Below are 21,142 nucleotides of genomic sequence, written 5' to 3'. Positions count from 1 at the left end.
AAGAGCATGATTCAGACCATTACTGGTTATATCATTTCAGTCTAGTGATAACAACCTCCTTTCCCCAAGCCTGATATAAAGTCCCAGGGAAAGACCCTAATTGGCTCAGCTTGATGCATAAACACATTTCTAGCCAATCCCTGTGGCCAAGTAGATGGAACTATGTTGGTCAAGTCTGGATCTCAGGTTCACCAGGTTAAAGACTGGTTTGGCAACCCATTAAAGCTACAAGAAGGGGTGGATCATTTCTCCCAAATGAAATAATATATAGTACTGGAAGAAGATAGGGGAGGAGATGCTGAGTAGACACAATTGACAGGTATCCATTAAAGATCCTTTGTGTTTCAAGGTTTTGTTTTCAAATAAATGTTATTTTCAGAGACAGAGACTTTTACAGTTGCAAAGAAAAAAGCTCTTTGTTGGTATAAAGAGGAGAAAATGTGCAGGAGGGAGGAGCTCGGGGAATAAGGTTGTCATTAAAACTCTTTCAGAAAGTCTATCATCTCTTTGACTTCAGGTATTTATCTGTGGGAGTATGACTCTCATATTTTCTTCTAGAGCCTTTAATCCCAGTATCTAAGCCTCGGGGGATAAGAGTAGCACCTACCTTATAGTACTTCTATGAGAAATAGATGAATTAATGCAAGTAAAATATGTAGTGTAATACCTAATACATGGAAAGCTATTTTTACAAATAAAAATGTAATTTCTGGTTATTTATGTAGCACCGATTTCTCCACTACACATTGAGGGCTCTTGGTTGCAAATAGTTGCAACTCTCTGCTTAGGATTCTTTTTCTGGCCCAGAGAGGCTCATTTGGAGAGCAAATGCCACCCCACCCCCCCCCGCCCCATATCGACTCTCAACTGACAGGAGTTAGAGGATGAATACTCTAGCTTCCTCATTCCTCAGTGAAACAACTCTGAGTTCCCCAGCATGACTGCACTCAAAGTGATTCATCGGAGAACATACCCCTTTTTTGGCTTCTTTTCCTTCCATCTTACTACTTTCACTCCCCTAATGGTGTTTTCTGGAATCACCTCCTAAATAAACTACTTGCACTTGAATTCTAATATCACGATCTGCCTCTGGGGAATCTAAAGTTTGAAAAAAAGAGTTTTTGAAAGAAAATGCACCAGAATGTTCTGCATCATTATTCTGTGACTAGTGGGATTATAAAATATAAATCATAAATCCTTTTGTCATCTATGTCTAAAACATTTTTTCACAAATATAAACATGGATAGCAACTAATTGATTATTGAAACAGTCTAAAACATTACACTTACTTTTAGTTTCTTCAGAACCTAAGCACCTTTTCCTTCTGTTAATAATTCTAATTCTATGTAACTAATAAATAAATCTTTTTTTACACTCACTTTTTACACTCAACTCATAAGTCCATGCTCAGCCCTATGCCTTTACTCTTACTTTATCTAACACTTTCTATTACCTCTTCAACAAGCCCCCACTCCCAATTCTTTCCAGCCCATAAGCCATTTTGTGACCATTTATTCTACTATTACTTAATTGACATTATTAGTTCTTCCCATACTTTGCATCATTTTAAAGATACATGTAAAATACTACTTTGCTATAGGCCTCTCAACTTTCTAGAATATTTGGATCAGCAATAGAACTACTTTCAACACAAAAATGGTGTTAGACCAATTTAAGATAAAATACTCCCTCCCCAATTATTTACCATAATATCTGAGCTGCATATGCTGTTTCAGTCTTTAACAAAGGAGCTGTTTTACAGAACCACAGCAATGGGGGAAGAGAAGGAAAGAACAGAAGCTGGCTCTGATGCACTCATTCCACCATCCATAAATGATCTTTTCATGAGGACACAGCCGATAAGGAGAGAAGGAAAGACAAAAAGCATTCTTGACTGTGGAATGGAATAGTAGCTCCCCCTCTGTGTCTGATTCAGTTGCTCAGAATGGCTTTCTTATGGCTGCGCCTCTTGTGAATTATGAGTCTCTCTCCCTTTCTTTTCCCCCCAGGCTTCATATTAAAGACAAGACGCAGCTGCCAGGGCCTCCAGAGATTTCCCAGCAGTCTACTATGGTGAAATAAAATACCATGTTTTGCTGGAAAACTAGCCAGTCCTTTTTTCACATGGGCTGTGCTATCTCATGGCCTGGATAAAGGATTCCAGGCCTGGACACTTACTGCTGTTTCTGAGATTTGTGGGATGACCTTCTAGATGACAGTACTCAATCTTTTTGTGTTTCAGCTTCCTAGCATGATATTTATAATTACCTCCTAAAGAGACTATATACATTTGTATACAATTGGAGCAACTATTTTACTCCCAAAGAGGGAGAGGTTCTGTGGCCCTGTTGCCACGAATGATTTGGGACTTTGATAGGCTTGCAATCTTCTTTATTTGCATCTTTTGTGTCATTACTACCAGAAGGATTGCATTATATAAACGGGCTGAGGTTTATACATAATGATTGGTTTAACTGCTTCTGATATTTCAATCTTAGCTTTATCTGCCCAGAGGAAAATGGATCCAGCTAAAATAGGTTTGTAACCTTACATGGAGATTGGGAGTATGCTAGTGAAATGTTGGAGTATGCTGGGGAAATCAAACTGGAGACTATCTTTAGTTAAACAGTTAAAATCCTATCACAGACTGAGGCTGAAAGTAAACATGATGCCCCATGTTCTTCTCATATCCTGATTTCAATCTTTAAATAATAGAATAGACTTCAAATCCCAGCAAAAGCTGGGGTAAGCCTATAGACAAGGAGAAGAAAGAATGTGAGAAATTACTGAGTTGTTGTTGATGACAGTAGCTCTTCAACTGTGGACAGACAGTCCTCCATGCACATTCCTTTCTCCCTCTTCTGTTTCATCCTGCTTATTAGCTAGCAAATAGAATAAATAAACACCCTTCCTCTTGTATGTACTTTGTTTTCAGAAGCCTTTAATAGATTAAAATCATCAGGTGCTAAGTATCGAATTTCTTTCTAACCTCTTTGTGGGGTGTACATGGAAGAATAGGTAAGGATCCAATTAGTCATGAAGGTAATTTTTAATATGCAATTGGATAAATAGGTCCCTTTGGGAGTACCCAAGTAAAATCAGAAAGTAGTTCAATTTACCAACTGAGGGGCAAAGATAGAATCTTAATTATTTTTCTATCTTTTTGTAATGCATGCTCAGACACTTTAGTCGTGTCTGACTGTGCAACCACATGGATCGTAGTCCACCAGTCTACTCTGTCCATGAGATTTTCCTGGCAAGAGTACTGGGGTGGGTTGCCATTTTCTTCTCCAGGGGATCTTCCCAACCCAGGGATTTTGTAATTAGTGTTCAATAAATATAGTTGGATTGAATTTTTTTAGTTTTTAAAAAATATTTATTCATTTGGCTGTGCCAGGTCTTAGTTGTGGCATGCAGACTCTTAGTTGTGGCATGTGGGATCTAGTTTCCTGACCAGGGATTCAACCTGGGCCCCTAGCATTGGGAGTGCAGAGTCTTAGCCACTGGACCACCAGCAAAGTCCCTGGGTTGAATTATTAAATTGAAATTATCCATGCCTATCTTGAAGAACATCATCTGCAAGGAAATATTTTATTAAATGCAATGAATATATAAACTATACCTTGAACTTTTCTCCTTTTCAGTTGTGAGGTTAAAATGCTTTCCAAGTATAACTTATTAATTTTTCAAGTTGTAACTATTTTTAAGGAAGGAAATTAACATCATTCCATTTTACAGATGTGAGAACTGAAGTGTAAGGTGCTCTGGCCAGCATGAGTCAGTGAGTCAGAGTCAGAAGAGAACGATGTGAAAATGGGGACAGAGGGAGCAGAAATGAAGCCTATCATCTACTTTGAGGTTCCTTTCTCTCTCTTTCCCCTCTGACTGTATAACAACTTGGGAAGGCCTAGCATTGCCTTCTGGTACAATTGGAGAAACTTTCTCCTGCCCATCAGAGGGGTAGGGCAAGGAGGAAAATCTTTGGACTCAGTCAGGACAGAGCCTCTGTTTATTTCCCCACTATAGACCCCCATCCACCCCGTACATTCCGAGGCCTACCTAACCTGACACTTGGCTTGGCCCTAGTGAACCCTGCTCAAGTGAAAGAATGAATGAATAGAAGCCTTGTGACTCCAATTTAGGCATTTGAACCATTGAATTGGTATTTTTAAAAATGGTACAGTCATCCCCTTTAAAAGCCCACTAGCATCATTTATTTTCCACTGTCCCTGCAAAAACAGCAATGAGAATCTCTCCAGATGTTATACAGGACCATATACATTAGATTCTAGTGATACCCTTTAGTAATAAACAGATACCTAAGTAAATAAATAAACACAAATACCATATATGAGGAAGAGTCTTCAGCACAGTATGAAGTGAGGAAGTTTTAAAGCAGTCCATTCACTGGGCTACATGCTTTTAAATGCATTATCTCATTTGATCCTCACAAAAATCTGAGATAGGTGTTCTTTTTTGCTCCTTTTTATAGATACAGAAACCAAGATGGAGAAGTTAAGTAACTTGCCCAAAATCACACAGTTTGAAAATGAAGATTTAAAACCAAATCTGTTTGAATCTAGAGCCTGGCATCTTACTGCCTCTCTCTGGTTCTTGCCCCCATGCTGGCTTTTTGAATCCTCTCTTCCTTCTCTTCTGTCCCTTTTTTCTCAATTTCTGTATCTGTCTGTTTGTTCTCTCTCTCTCCTCTCTCTTTTCTCTCTCTCTTTCTCTCCTGCCACATATGATAAATAGCTTTCTTCACATTCTCCAAAGGGTCCATGATCTAGAAAAGTTTCATTGCCAGAGAGCCCTGCCAGGCCCAGATTCACAGGCCCAGCAGGGTGTCTACAATTCCAGCCACCAGGTCACTGCCTCAGGTCACTGCCCAGCTGCTGAGCACACCCCAGACTCACAGACGCTGCCTGGGCTGGGGCTGTGCATGCATTTTGTCACTGGGATTTGAAAACAGCAATTATTAACTTTAGAAGCAGTGTTTAGAAATGGCTGCCACTTAGATTTTGTCAACTAGCTTGTATGAACCTGGGTTATCAATATAAATAATTTGCGTCAGAGATTTGCTTGGGTTCTCCTGTAGAGACCCTCTTCATGCTCCAGAAATTATGAACATCAAAAGATTATCCAAGCAGCAGTGGCATGTCTTACAGAGACCTCTCCCATACAGGTGTGCCTCAGGTCACATCCTCGTGTCTCAACCCTTCTGCTCTCAGTGGCGGGGGCTAGACTATCCTTGACAGAGATGAAAACAGCCCAGCATGGAACTTGGAACCCAGTGGCAAAGATTTTTAAATGTTCGCAAGGATAACAATAAAGGATAGAACGCAACCTAATATTACCATCTCAGGGCAATGGATAAGGAGTAGTCATGATTTCTTTAAAGAGAGAAAATCCTTAAGTTGTGTGTGATGTTCTTTTTTTTTTTTTAAGAGTTTGGAGAAAAGAGGAAACCATAGAGCATACTCTGAGATGGGCAGCCTTCCAAACATCACAATTACTTCTGTGGAAAAGCAGAGCTAAGACTGAGAGGGTAAAAGTCCAGAAAGTCAATGGCCAGGCTGGATTTAAAACTTGTTTTGTGCATCTGGAGATAAAGAAGTCAAGGGGCCAAGGAAAGAATAGAGTTAATGACCCACATGGTAGTCAACCAGTGATACTGGAGGGGTGGCTGCTACTATGGGAAGAGTACAGAGGCTGAGAATTGGAGAATTAACCACTAACACTGAAGGGTCCTTGGGCTGAGACCTTTCCATGGTTTATTTTGTTTTACTATAAATCATTTACTTAATACACTGTAGTTCTTAAGATGGTACACTCTGTATTAATTTATGACCATTACCGAGTTGAAAGAGAAAACACAAAGTTTGTATATGAAAGAAAATATGTCTCAAATTGTTTTCTTTAGATCCAGGACTGAATGTAGGAAATCAATGCCAAGACTCATTATTTAAGGGTTGCCTAAACTCTTAACAGTTTTTGAATGATCTTAAACACCAGTCAAATTGGCAATGGAGTAGTTTGGCCCCCACCAAAATCCTACTTTTTGTAAATGCCTATCCATTCTGACTTTAAAATGTTCTCAAACGTTTTGGAAGAACACAGAGCTAGGGAGTTCAGTAGCTTGGTGAGAGAGCTGTAAGAACTTGACCCTCTTCAATACATGTTCATCAAAAATTCAGTTTTTTCAGTTGAAAATTTATTCAGAGAACATTTATTCTTCTAGTTCATTTTCCACTTGCAGTCCTATCTCTTAGATGGGATGTTTCAAAGAATGATTTAAAAAAAAAAAAAAAGAAAGTTATAATGCAACCATTTCTCTGAAAAAGAAGTTCATACTACATTTGCCCTTTATCTGATTGCAATTATCTTTCTCCAAAAAAATCTTGCTAGAACTTGCAAAGTTCTACAGAAATTGGTATGGAGTAGTCAGGCAATGGCAAGTACAAGAGTGAAAGAAAACAGCAAGTTCTGACTTTGAAAAGTATTTACATACATTCCAGTGCATTCCAAACACATAAAGAATAAACTTAGTAAGGAAAGAAATTCCATGCCCAAAGCTGAATCTTTGAAACTGGGATCTGAGAAAAAGAAACACTTCATGTTACTGCTACGCATAGAGAAACAGAGCAGAAATTATAGGCCTAAATGAAGTGTTCCTGGAAGATTCGTGAGAGAGAAGGGCAAACATCCACCAAGTAGATACTTCTCATAAGGACATGCTTTGCAATTTGAGCATTTTTGAACTTGCAATGGAATTTTAAAGCCATCCAGAAACAACAGATGTTTGAACGCAAATGATCCAATGTCTTGATGCCAAAATTAGGGCTCTGATGAGGAACGTTAGAATTGTAACATATGAAGAACTACTTCAGGAACTCTTCTCCAGGGATACAGTTGAAAGAGATTTATTTTGTGACTTGCTGACCCATCCTTAATCTGTGCCCGTTTATACTCTAAATGATAAACATCGCTGTCAAATGGAAACAAATTAAAATGCAAGTCTCTTTCCTAATCTCCTCTCTCTCCCCTTTGAGCACTCAATCTCTAAATTGAATTATGAAACTAGGAGGAGGACTCGTCTAAACTTTTACATATGAAAACCAATAATAGGATATGGTTGAACATACACAATACAGAATTATCTAGCTAATTTAGTAGTTGTAAGCAGCAAGTCATATTTCAAACAAGCCAACAAAAACTGGCCAATATCAACTCCCACCAACAATAAATAAGCAGACTCCACTTTGCAAGGTACTTTTTTCCCCCAGTTTAACTAGGTAACAGATAAATGCCAAATCTCTGCTTTTATTTAGTTTTAAGGATATACTGAGGTGTTTGTATAATTCTAAAGCAAGATAGTTGTTTTCTCATTAGCATGTCAGATCAACTCCCCCCCCCACCCCGTTAAACAAGTAAATGCAACTTAGACATCAAATCCCCTTATTCAAGTTTCAAAGAAACTTTTTGTACATCTCACTTATCAACTCAACTTCCCAACAAGGTAGCAAGATTTATTGGTTTCCAGAAGGATGTTAGCATATTTCTTATTTCAGCCACATAAATACTCTAAAATAGCTCCTGTGAGGAGAAACTGGCAGTATGGTCATGGTTCTAAAAGGGAGCCAGGAGCACAAACTGAAACTGCATTTTAAAAATAGCATAGCAGCTATGATTATAATTTAGCTCCACAGCATGTAAGCGTGGTATGAACAGGAAACGGGAATACATCTTCTGAGCCTGATAAGATTCTCTAATTTAAGACATATGCTCTGCTTCTTGGCTGGAGAACTAGACCTAGCCAGAAAGAAGAAAAGCATATATGTTTATTTTTAACCCAAAGATTAAACTTATCAACCTTGGAAGACTTTTTGAATTACTGTTGAATTAAGTGATGAAGTCAAGAATTGTGCAGCACAGATTTCAAATGCAAAAAAAAAAAATCTTTCTAGAAAATTGAAGATTTGAAGTAGCTTCCAGAGGAAAATTAATCAAGTGAGCTATCCATCCCAAGACTGTGTTATCTCAGTGCAGCCTCCACAGGGCAGAGACACTCCTTAGAGAAATCAGTGCTAAACAAGGGGACACTCCTGACAAAAGAATATCCGTTGTTTATAAAAGGCCGAAGTTGAATTCACTAAGGAGTGCGTGTTTTAAAAACATTCTACAATATTAATAATTATTCCTAATTCTACTTATGACAAATAGAAACATGGCAAAATGCCCTTGAGATTGCTCTTCCATTCTAGGAAGGAACTGATGGTTTCAACATATATTTCCAGGTTAGCATTGTAGAGAAAATATAAGATAAAGAAAGCATCATTACTCAACAGTTGGTACATGACAGTACATCAAAGTACATATGGACTTACTACATCACCCAAGCTTACAGTCAACATTAGGAACAATGAAAAGGAGCTGATACCAATGCCTATCATCAAAATACAAATTTTGATTTATTACCCTTTGATGCAAATTGTATTAAAGAAACCCTATAACAGCTGAAAAAGAAACAAACAAAAAAGTAGTTTCTAGGCTCTATTACTTTACAAACAGAAAGCTAGGGAGATTTGTCTGGTTATTCAGAATAAGAATGAATTTGCTCATTCAACAAAAATTTATCAAGTGCTTCCTTTGCATGAGGCACTGTTGTAGTTGTCAGGGATCTAGCAGTAAGAAAGACAGAGAAGGAGCTTACATTCCAGCAGAAGTCATTCAATAAATATATAAACAAGAGACTGTGAAGGGTAATGAGTACTGTTAAGGGAATGAAAGGGTGATGTGTAGAGAAAAACAAAATAGGTGGGGACTATTTTAAGTAGGATGGTCAGACAGAGGTTTGCTTGAGCAGAGACTTGAATAAAGAGAAGCCAAATGGAGAATGTTCTAAGGGTAGAGGCAAAGATAGTGCCAAAGGTCCTGAGGTCAGAACAAACTTTGACTTCTTCAAGGAAGCGAATTTAGTGAGGTCAAAACGTGGTGCTTGATAGGGAGATGCGAAGAGAGGTGGTTGGGAAGGCAGTAAGGGGCCAGATTGTACAGGACCTGTTGTTGTACCTTGGTAAGAGGTTAAAATTTCATTTAAAGAACCGTGAAAAGTCACTGGAGAATTTCATGTGACCTTGATCTATTTTTAATTATAAAATATTTCAGGTATCCGAGAATGTATGGATAACAGGAGAATGAATATCTCAAGAAATTAGACTCTAAAAAAAAAAAAAAAAAGAAATTAGACTCTGTTGAAATCCCCCCCTTTTTGAACCTAAACCCCTCTCTCTTTAAAGGTAACTCCTATTCTGAATTTTATGTTTACAATTCTCATGCATGTTTTGCACTTTTACCACACACACACACAGACACACACACACACACTCGTACGTATCCATAAACAATATGTATAACACTGCCTTGGTTTTTTTAAAAACTTAATGTGTAATTGGCTTGCATATTTTCAAACATGGTACCTACTGTATCCATTCTATGACTTGCTCTTTTTCCCCTCTGTTATATTTTTCTGAGATTTGCTCATTCACATAGGGTTCTTCTTATTCATTTATTTTTAACAATTGTTTAGTATTCTCTTATATTAAAATACTGCAATTTATGCATCCTTTGGCTGAAGGGCATTTATGTTGTCTTTGATGTTTCTATTCATATCTCCCTGAGCAGGTAATGGAATATAGAGAGACAAGAGTGGAAACACGTAAACCAGTTGGAAGACTCTTCAGAGTGCAGCAGAAAGCCAGCAGTGGCTACGGTTAAGGTAACAACAACTGAAATGAAGAGACATGCAGACATTTGGTATATATTTTGGAAATGCAGCTGATTGGACTTTCACATAGATTTTATAGGAAGGTGGATTTGCGGAGAGAAGGTAAGAAATCAAGGAATATTCCTAACTTTTGGTCTTAAGCTATTTTTGAGGCATCTAAAGGGCCAAATCTTAGAACTTCATACGGTAACATGTGATGTGATAGCTTCCTTCTCTAGTGCCTTGAAATGTACAAAATTTTGTTGAAAGAATAAATAATGGTGTTTATAATTGGTTCTCTATGGTACATTGAGATTATATTGAGATTTACTTACACGGCAATCTAGAATATTTTCAGGTAAAAAGTTGTTAGTCACTCAGTCATGACCAACCCTTTGCGACCCCATGGACTATAGCTCACCAGGCTCTATTCAGTTCAGTTGCTCAGTCGTGTCCGACTCTTTGCGACCCCATGAATTGCAGCACGCCAGGCCTCTCTGTCCATCACCAACTCTCGGAGTCTACCCAAACCTACGTCCATCGAGTCGGTGATGCCATCCAACCATCTCATCCTCTGTCATCCCCTTCTCCTCCCGCCCCCAATCCTACCCAGCATGAGGTGGCCAAAGTATTGGAGTTTCAGCTTCAACATCAGACCTTCCAATGAACACCCAGGATTGATCTCTTTTAGGATGGATTGATTGGATCTCCTTGCAGTCCAAGGGACTCTCAAGAGTCTTCTCCAACACCACAGTTCAAAAGCATCAATTCTGCGGCGCTCAGCTTTCTTCACCATCCAACTCTCACATCCATACATGATCACTGGAAAAACCATAGCTTTGACTAGACGGGCTTTTGTTGGCAAAGTAATGTCTCTGCTTTTCAATATGCTATCTAGGTTGGTCATAACCTTCCTTCCAAGGAGTAAGCGTCTTTTAGAAAGTATTAAAAAGGATACCAGTTACAGACTTTCTCCTTGATTTAATCAGAAAGTTTCAATGAGAATGACAAAGGGAATACTTTTCTGAGTAAGTCAGCTTTATCTAAAGTTGTATCAATTTGCACATGACCAATGTAAGGGACCATTCTTTGGGGAAGATGGCTCTGTTCTAAAGGGACCAATCGAGTGAGGGTTCAATGTGAGATTAGACCACTCAGTCTCTCTTGACCATCTTCATTCCTTAAATGTCACTCTTCTCTTCTGTAGTCTCCTTCCTCTTCTTGCTTACATCTCGTTTCTATCTCTAATCCCCTATAGAATTATTTTTAGTTCTTGTAACACTCCTTAATGCATACCTCTTTAATAGCACTTAAAATATAAATTCATCATTATTTTTTCCAAGTCTGTCAACTTCACTTAAATTATAATTATGTAGGACATCAGGGAGTGTGTAATATTTACATCTCCAGAGCTCTTACCAGTATCTAACAAGATGGTAGGCCCACAACAACCTGTTGAATTATTAAATTAAGAAAATTACAGAAATTAGAGGGGAAGAAAAGAACTGTGTGATTTTCTGTCATCCTTGAAGCTGTGATTTTGTCCTCACTTGTGTTTGAAAAGCTTATTATTTGGATCCTTTATAAAATCTTCCCAGATGCACATGCGGGTTCTCCATGAAGATGAAACGTAAATAGCAATCGTTTCCTTCAAAAGCTCTTAGAATTAATTTGCTTCTTTGAACAATTATGATATATCACTCTTCCTTTGCAGCAAATTTGCTAAAACCTGATGGATGCCTCCCTTGTAGACATTACTGGTGTATTTTTGTTCCTGACAGGAAGGCAAGAGGAGGCTCTTCAAAAGTTTGGAGCTCAGAGTCATGGTCTTTTCTCATCCTAGTCTAAGGATGATGCTGCTTATTAGTCAGTCATCAGACAAGGGGATAGAGAGTAAAGTTTTCATTCTTCTGGGTCTTTTTGAATATCACTTAGCAATGGCGCTTTTTGATTGTTTGATTTTGTTTGATTTTGATTACTATTTAGTGCAGTTTTTACATAGTGTGTGATTTCAAAGGGAATGTCTAGAGAGGAGGGTGGGAAGGCAAAGAGAAAGAAGGAGACTTTTACCCTTCAGTTGGTACCATTCTTAAATGTTGGGTTTTTAAATGTTTATTTGTTTTAAAAGTCTTTATTGAATTTGTTACAATATTGCTTCTGTTTTATGTTTTGGTCCTTTGGCTACAAGGCATGTGGGATCTTAGGTCTCCACCAGGGATCAAACCTGCACCCCCTGCATTAGAAGGTGAAATCATAACCACTGGACTGCCAGGGAAGTCCCTGTTGGATTTTTTATTTTTAACATGCAGATATATTGCATTTACATTAAAACAACAACAAAAAGATTTAACGATCTTTTAATAGTCCCTGAAACAAATTTAGAAGTTTGAGTGCTTAATTTAATTGTCATCTATATTTCCTTTGGTTTCCAGATGAAGCATTGCCAACACAACATATTAGGTAACGTGATAAATACAGAAATTCTATTTTTTCTTAATGGCAACATTCACATTTGAAGCAAGCTGTCAGTAGCAAACAGCTTTGCTTGAGTAGCCTGGTTTAGCAGATGTCTTTGTTAGGAATGTGACAATTATCACCATTATTTATTTCACTGAATCAAGTGGTACTGAGGGAAGCCAAGTCTTCATCAATAGTGCACGTGGTTAATTACATCATTCTATCTCCTCACATGACTTAATCTTTGTTACTTGCTCTCAAAATTATCATAAAAGGACATATCTTACTGACTTAAAACCAAATGCAAAGTTACTGTCAACTGTCACACAAAACTATGTAGACTACATGGAGAAAAGGAAATTATTTTTTTCCAGCCACTTATTACTTGCTATTTAATAGTATTAGGTAACGTTTACCGAGCACTTAGTCTATACCAGAGAATGAGTAAGCATTTTACATTCATTATCTATTTTAATTATAGTCAACCTCCCCTAACATTTGCATATATTCTTTCACCTACATGTTATTACTGGTTACACTAGTCCATGACTAGTTTTGATATTATGAATATCATTAATTTTTATCCATTGAATATTTCCAGCTATAGAAGTTCTATTATGAATGGAAAATTTATATTACAATAAAGACCAAATCAATGAAGAACAAAACAAAAATCTTCCTCATCAAAATAAGCTAAATTTTCTTCTGTAAATTAAGTCAAAGCAACTCTTGCTATAGAATTCAACAATTCAAAAAATAATAAAACACCCACTGTAGGAGCACTTCGTATTCATTATGTTGGATACAGAAATGGATTAGTCTGTCCCTTTCTTCTAAATGCATGGTCTAATGGAGAATAGAAACTAACAATTGGATACTAAGACTGATTGTGGTAAATTCTGTGTTCCAAATAAAACCAAGTACTTAGTAATGTGGGGCAGCTCTTATTTTGATTTTGGTGTTGGGGAAAGAGCATTTTGGAGGAGAATGATGTGAATTAGGCTTTGACAACCAGGTAAACTTGCAAAAGTTTATCTGGAAGGAAGGGCAAGTGACAAAGGCAATAATTTTGTAAAAGGCAGCTGAGCACAGGGCCTGTTTCGCGGGTGGGGTGGATGGAGGGGGGTACATACAACTTGTCACACACCAGGGTGCAAGAGTTGAGTGGGATTTAAGGTTAGAGTGATGGATTTGGACCAAAAATCACAGAGAATTTTGACTATAGAAGGCAGTGGGGAGGAAAGGAAAATCTTTGAGCCCAAAGTGACCCGCCTAAATCTGAAGATTTGGACGATGACTCCAGCAGTGATGTTCAGAAAACCTAACATTTAGGGTATGAGTAGGGGGAGAATTAAATGAGCCAAAGAAAAGGAAAGAGTTTTCGTTATTGTTGTTTTGTTTTTGTGTTGTTTTTAATGCAAAAGTACTTGACGTGTGAATAGCAAAATTGATTTGCTATTATTCCACTAAATGGAAGAAAAACAAACTGAAAGTAAGGAAACTGTTTAAGAGGCTGGCTATGCAATGGTCCAGACAAGAAAAATGAGTTTCTGAAAGAAGGTAGTAAACAGAGGAGATTGATTTGAAAGATAATGGTGGAAAGAGACTTCATTGGATTGATTAGAAGATAAAAACCCAGGAATGAAAAGTGATGAGTTTTAGATCAGACTTTAAGATGTCTGTAATACATCAATGTGTATTATACATTGATCATATATACATCAGCATATAGTTAGGAACAGAGTCTGATTAAGGGAAGACAGATGAGGGCTAAAGGTACAGAACTGAGAGTCAGTCTTATAAAGGGGGTCGCTAGGTAGATCAAACTGTTAAATACTCTGAGATTGTCAAGGGACTGTCCAGACTTAAGAGGACTGAACACTGAATCTTTGGAAAGTTTATATTTAAAGGACTTGTTTTAAGGTAGGGAAGGTGTGGGACAGGTTAGGAATTTTGGAAAAAAGCTAAACAAACAGAAGCAGTCCTTGAGACAGAAGGACCAAAACAATATAATGTGGGCTCCAGTGGAGATGACATGTGGGCTCCAGTGGAGATGACAGTTCTAGTAAGAAGGTGGTGGTGAATATTGTCAAATTCTGCTAAAAACAGAATTTGAGCAGAAGATCTAAGAGTTTTTGGCTTCAGGACGTTCCATAGGCTGTTGGTGCTGAGGATCAAGAGGGAGAAGAAACCAAGGTAGAAATTAGAATCAAGGGAGAGGATTAACCCAGGAGAGAAAGGTTTGTAGGTGTCGAGGGAGGCACAGAAATGGAAGGGGAGTAGATGAAGAGGAGAAGAGGAAAGGGGATCAAAGTCAAGAAGGACCTAGGGAGGGAGGAGAGAATAGGAGAGATGGAAACACTAGCCTTAGAAGGAAATTAGGAAAAGTCTTCAGAGGTTGGAAAGAAGACAAAAGGAATGGGTGATAATTTGAACAGAATGAAATTTATGTAGCATTCATATCAGATGATTTCCAGCTTCCCAAGGTAGCAAAAAGAGGGTGGAGGTAGGTGCAGAAATTTAAAGCAAGTGCAAAAGATTGGAACAACAGCTATGTGTATTTTCTTTTTTTGGGGGGGGGGATGTGCCCCACAGCATGTGGGGTCTTAGTTCCCTGACCAGGGATCGAACCTGTACCCCGTGCATTGACAGTGCAGGATCTTAACCACTGGACCGCCAGAGAAGTCCAACAGCCACATCTATTTTAAGGGTGAATTGATGAGAGGTAAGAAAGGGAATTCCTAGGGTTATTGAATTCCCAGGCAAATTGGGAAAATATATGTTAGAGCATCCAATCAACCCAGTTATGTCCATTTTCTACAGAATTGTCCAGCTGCCTAGAAAAGGAACAAGAAACAGATGGCTGGCCTAACCAGGGCTGGAGACTGGCAGGACAATTTTGACCCAAGATGAGTGACATAAGTCATTGGGATGCAGGTGCAGTGAGCACAGTGGAAAAACTGTCCCTGAGAAAAGCTGCCCTAAAGTAGGTGCCTTGGGACATCCTGAGAGGCCAGGAAGGCTGACAAAAGGAAAAAGAGCAAAGGGACTGTGCCTAAAAATTTGAAGCAGGTTGGGGGGGGTGGTCAGAAAAAGTGAGGTAATAGAAGAGATAAATAGGTAGAGGTCAGAGGAAGCTTCACATTTGAAAGTCTCAGATGTGGAGAGGTTATGGATGGTGGTAAAAACTAAGGTGTGGTGACACTAGGAATATCTGAAGCAGAATGAGATGGAGTCACAGAGCTCAAGGTAAAGGAACTAATAGGCCAGAGAGAAAGATTATCAACATGGAATTTGAATCCCAAAGGAAAATACACTGGAGATAGGTGATATTTTTTGTATGACTAAAACACATTAATGTGATACTAAAACACATGAGCAGCTAGAAAAATACTTGGAAGGAAGATATGTATTTTTGAACAACTCAATCTTGTTCATTCAACAAATACATATTGATCTGTGTGCTTAACATGAAACTATATGTAATAAGCATGATATGGTAGATTCCTCCCAAGCAATGGTTTCACTAAGATTCAGCCTTCACTTTTCACTGTCGAAGAGTACAACTTAGCACTCAATGACTTTGTACTAAAAATTGAAAATACAGACTGGTTACTTGGAAAAAGAAATGGTAGAAAAGCTAAACCTTGACACACTACCATATACTTAAATAAATGGTTGAATCAAGTAATAGTGATTCCCAAGAAATTACTTGTATTCAACATGAAACTACTCATCTTAATATTTTGCCTTAGAGTATAAACTTTCACACTCAGAGACTGTCTTTAGTCAATGAACCCAGACCTCCAGCCTGTCTTGCTCTGGATTGTCATAATACTAGCTTGGTGGGGGAATATCTGTAGCCACAAATGTGGGAACCACAGTAAAGTAGGCTCACTGGTTCTTTGTAGCCCAGACGGGGACACACACTCAGAATTTTCTAAAGTTCTAAAAATAAATAAGTTGTTTTTTTTAGAGACAAGTACTCTATTGTACACACTCATCAGGAGATTGTGCAGAGTTTGGGATGCTGTAATCATCCAACTCAAAGCTGAATTGTTAGCCAGATGTTGAAAAATATATGTAAATGGGCTCTGGGAGTACATGTTATCTCTGAATCTTCCCAAAGAATGTTGACCTAGTCCTAAAGCATTTATTTACACATTCTTTTCAAAAGATCTTCAAACTCAGAAGCCTTATTTTATATCACATAGGTTGGTCCAATATAGACAAAGTGTTGATAATTGTTGAAGCTGCGTGATGGTTATGAAGATTTACGATACTCTTCTCTCTACTTTAGATATGTTTGAAATTCTCCACACTAACAAATTTTTTTTTTAAAGGAAAAAAGGAGATAGGTCCTTTTATTGTGCTTGTATAGCAGTGAGACCCCTTTCTTGCTTTTCCCCTTCCTGCTAACATACACTGTAACCTGTCAGAAAGTGCTTGCCCCAGTTCCCTTTTTCTAGAACAAATTAGAATGTACTACCCAACCCTAAGATTTGAATGGTATAACGTCATCATTATTTCAAATATTCCTTCATGCTTCATAAAACTCTTCCATACACTGTCATTTCATTGACTTTCATGGAACTTGTGTACTCACAGGCATTCTCCCAAATAGTTGCCTTCCCAAAATACATCCCCAAAGAAAACAGGCTTTAATCATTCAGAAACCAGTCTTCATTGCACATATAGTATGTGCCATTATTTTTAAATTCCATGGCTAAATATCTTCGTAAGGAACAAAATAACATCCAACAGCAAACCTTCATTTGTTCTATAAACATGTATTAAGCACCCACTATCTGCAAGGTAGATACTTCAGTCTTGGTTTCACATCATGCTGGCAACTTCTGCATGGAATCAAGAATCGGTGAAGATTAGTGACATGGCTGTTCCAGTTAGGGAAGAGGAACTTTTTAAAAAAATGCATATTCTCTGGCTCTACATACAGTGAAGTTTTAGGTCTGGGTGGTTCCAGGAAGTGTTGAGAACCCTTGGTTTAAATCACCAAGTCTGAAGGGGACCAGAGCAGGCTCCAGTCTGACTGAAACTGATACTGCCATCCATGGAGTGTAGTTGGTAGATATAAAGCAGGTAAGATATGTACCTGAAGCTTAATCCTGTTACTGGAAAGTATAAGAAAAGAGGGTGCAAGCTTAGAGAAAAATTCAGCAGGATTTGGGCAAGCAGTTAGGACTCAAGGCTGACTGGGCTTAGGTTCAAGGCTGGGCTTTTGTCCTGGTGTGATTCGCAGCAGAGACCCAGAAAGAACTGATTGTGTATTCGATCCCTTTTGTGTAACAGGCCCTGTACAAAGCTCTTTACTTACAAAATCGCATTACATCCTCCTGACAGCCCTGTGAGACTGGTTGACTTGCCCAAGGTCAAATGGCCAATAAGTGGATGAGTTGTGTTTGAACCTAAGTCTGTTCTGAATGCAAAGCCTATACTCTTTCTGTCTATCTATGGTATACACAGAGACTGGGGCAAAGGCTTGCTAGGCTCACCCGGTGTGATAGCTAGGAGGATCATTTGTCTCTGGGGATCATAAAGGACTCTGCTAACATGAGGCATTAGGCATCTATTTCCTGCTCACTTTATTCACTAGTGGTTGAAATAAATTCCCCATGACTCCTGACTGACAGGGTTCTTGTTATCCCCAGATTATGTCCTAGGCAACATAGTGAAATTGGCAAATTTGTCTTCGTGTCCCGAGCCGCCCCAGTTTTACCTGTTTCTTCCCCAGTCCTTGAGGAGGGGGCTATTGTTTTCATAGTCTTCACCTCCATTCACCTCCAGTAGTACATGTCTGATGACAGATGAAAGCCTTGTGCTTTGGGGACCTACTGCTTTTAAAGAGCAGGCACTTAGAGGAATGACATCGATATCAGAGGAAGGAGCTAGGAAGCATTTGGAATATATGCTGAATTCCCTGAAATCACACTTATAGGCAGGTGGTAGCACATTTAAATTGATCCCATTGCTATCTGAAGAGAAATGATAACATTTCAGAGGTTGTGATGATCAAGAGCCCTGCTGCTCCAGAGATTCTCCTGAAGCACTTTTCATCCCACTGTACAGCCTATCTGTACAAAATCTTCATTTTTACAAGGAAGAATACATATGTGTGTGTTTCTCACAGAGATTGTAATCAGGGGGCACAATCCATCATAGCCTCTTTCTTTTGATAACTGAAGTTATAGACCCAGACTGCTTCATTAGTATTCCAAATACCAGTACTGCCCTACGCTACAATAAATAGAGTAAACAAGAGTGGCTCTCCTGGTACTCCCCCCCCCCACCTCTTGATCATTGTTAAGGAGAGCCCAAAGTTATGGATTTTTTTCCTTTACTTATCAAAATCACTTGTAAATGCAAAAATGTTCTGGCAAATATTTCTGATTAGTGACTATCAAATATGGAGAGATGGATGGATGGGTAGATGGATGGATAGATACAGAGATAGAGTATATTGAAAGGTGGTAGTTTACTGAAAGAATATAGTAATGACCTGTAAATGTGATAAGATGACATTAAGCTGGAAGACAATTTTCTGTATCCCGAATATGTAACAGAGCCTTGATTTCTGCCATGATAAAATCAAAATTGTAAAACTTGCCTCAAAAAGTTTTTTTTGAGGACTGGATGTAATACATGTTAGTCCCTAACAATGCCTAGGATTTCAAAGATCTTTGGATGTTTGTGAACAATTTGTTTTTTGATGTACCTCATTCTGGTATGGCATTAACAGGAAGAAATTATTATAAGGTATTTTCCTGTTGAATTATCCTCCATTTTCATTATGTGAACCATGAAACAAAAAAAATTTTTTTCCACTTAATTTCTCTCAGATTTCTTCCACTGATTGATGGGAATAAATAGCTCACCTTTGCAGATTATTTTAAGTTCGTTAGATAAATCTTTAGATTAAGATAATTAAATCACCCTATATTAGCCTAGTGGCTAGGTTGAGTTCACACATTTCTTGAGACTGTATCTTAACACATTCCCTCTGCCTGACCATCCCCTCCCCCTCAGCCTTCATTATATTTGATGTGTGTGCTTCTCAGGGAAAGAAGTAGGGAGGAAACTTGAAATTACCCAAGGATCCACATTCTCCTCTGCAGCCAACTTCAGTAACTTTTGCATATTTGACATAGTTTCAATTTCCTGAAGAACAGTGACTCACCCAGAGTTACACAGCCACAGTAGCTGGAATAATTGGTCTCTCGGTCTCCTAGTATTTCTCTCTTCCTTCAGCAATTCCTTTTACTTATAAAGTGAGAGATTGCTTCGCTCGAGACTGCTACATGTTAGACACAAAAGGAAAGGACAAGGGAGAGTACCAGCCTGTGATTGAAAAAGAGGCTTTTACTTCCGTAATCTCTTCATTCTTTTTTTTTTTTCCAGAGTACATGTTGGTTGCTTATACACCACCCTGAACTGTAGGTTTGGGGAGCTTGAGCTTACTTTTCTTCAACAGGTGAGTGTATCTTAGGAAGCAAAGAGTCAGGCCTGCCTCTAGAACTGATCAGGACTGAGAGAGAAGTAAAGGTGGACCTCTTTCTCTCTGCCCAACTTTGCCAATAACAGAGTCAGCTAAGCCTTTCATTTGAATGTCAAGAGGATGCCAAAAGAAAACAGAGAAACCCAGAAATCTCATGGTGAGGCTAAAAAAACCTAGAAAAATCTCCACCATGTAAAATCTGGGAGGAGGGGGGAATTGTGTAGGAAAGTGTTTTTTGGCTTTGTTTTTTGCACGACTTTTTCCTCAACGTGTTTTTATGTGTGTGTAATGGAAGTTGAGGATAAAGACCAAACATGAGGATGAGACCGTAATCTCTTTCTATTTACAATACTTTCAAGTTCCTTTTTTTTTTTTGACCCTATTTTGGTGTTGCTTTTTCTACTCTATTCAGTTTCCTAAGACACATACGAATCCTAAAAGCATATGCAATTATTTCCAAAACATTTTGGTATTTTCCAAAAATTTGGGGTGTCTACTATATGCAAGGCATTATGCTAGGTTTGCATAAGATGAAAAGATAGCTAAATTTTAGTCTATCTTCAGGGTATGCAGTCTCATAGCAAAAGTAATTCATGGTCATATTTGCTCACAGATTTGTAAAAGCAGCTAAATTTTACAAGAGAAAACATTTTAATTGTCTGATGCTCATTGACAGCATTTAAATGTCATGGACACTGAGCTCAAACCAAAAACATATTTTGAAGTAATAAACAATTAAATGAATGCTTTTATCAGAAATAAGGATTTCAGAAGAGTTTACTCATTTGTGTATTATAAATTCTAAAAGGAAAAGAGTTACACTCATGCCATATGTGAACTATAGACTGTAAAAAAAAATAATATCATCTGCAATACATCTGCTTCATTTAAATGCAGATTCTAACATTTATAGTTTCAGTAATTGGTGTTGTGGCCTTATACATAACATGAAAAAATAATACTTGAGGAAGTTCCTGAATTTGTAGGTGGCTGATGAGTTAGGGTTCTTCCAGTTCTTAAGATACTAGATTCTATTAAGACACAAATGTAGCCTTTTGAAATAAGAACTCCTGGGGGAAATACCTATAATTAAGCATTAGTGTTTACTGCTGTGTTGCTACTATTTTGGATGCTAATAATGGCCATTATTTTTGTTTCATAAAATCTGTTTATCTGTTTTTAGCGGTTGACTGGCAAGATTTATCATTTATTGCCAAATTTCTAGAAGCAAATCAAAGAAAAAAAGAGTATCAACTAAAACCTATAAATAAATCTCAATCATTCTTCCTTCCATGAATTGAATGATACCTGTGGGTAAAAATCACAAACATTATCATTTTTTTATCAGATGCATATCTAAAATAGGATCCAATGAACATCAAATAATTAAAGTTATAGCACAAGA

At 38.0% G+C, this 21,142-nt stretch overlaps 1 long non-coding RNA gene across 1 annotated transcript in view; it reads left to right on the top strand.

Annotated features, from left to right (window-relative positions):
- The window catches only part of LOC145523620 (uncharacterized), a 169,983-nt gene extending 159,821 nt beyond the window's left edge, over positions 1-10,162 (top strand). The window contains exon 9 of the long non-coding RNA XR_014066784.1: positions 9,686-10,162. This is a non-coding gene — a long non-coding RNA (uncharacterized LOC145523620). The remainder of the gene's footprint in view (positions 1-9,685) is intronic.
- The last annotated feature ends 10,980 nt before the right edge of the window (positions 10,163-21,142 follow it).

Source organism: Giraffa tippelskirchi, chromosome 10, assembly GCF_054371585.1.
Source record: "Giraffa tippelskirchi isolate mGirTip1 chromosome 10, T2T-mGirTip1v1.2.pri, whole genome shotgun sequence".
Taxonomy (NCBI): domain Eukaryota; kingdom Metazoa; phylum Chordata; class Mammalia; order Artiodactyla; family Giraffidae; genus Giraffa; species Giraffa tippelskirchi.
The sequence above is the reverse complement of the archived record's forward strand: the minus strand, read 5'-3'. Positions and strand labels throughout refer to the sequence as shown.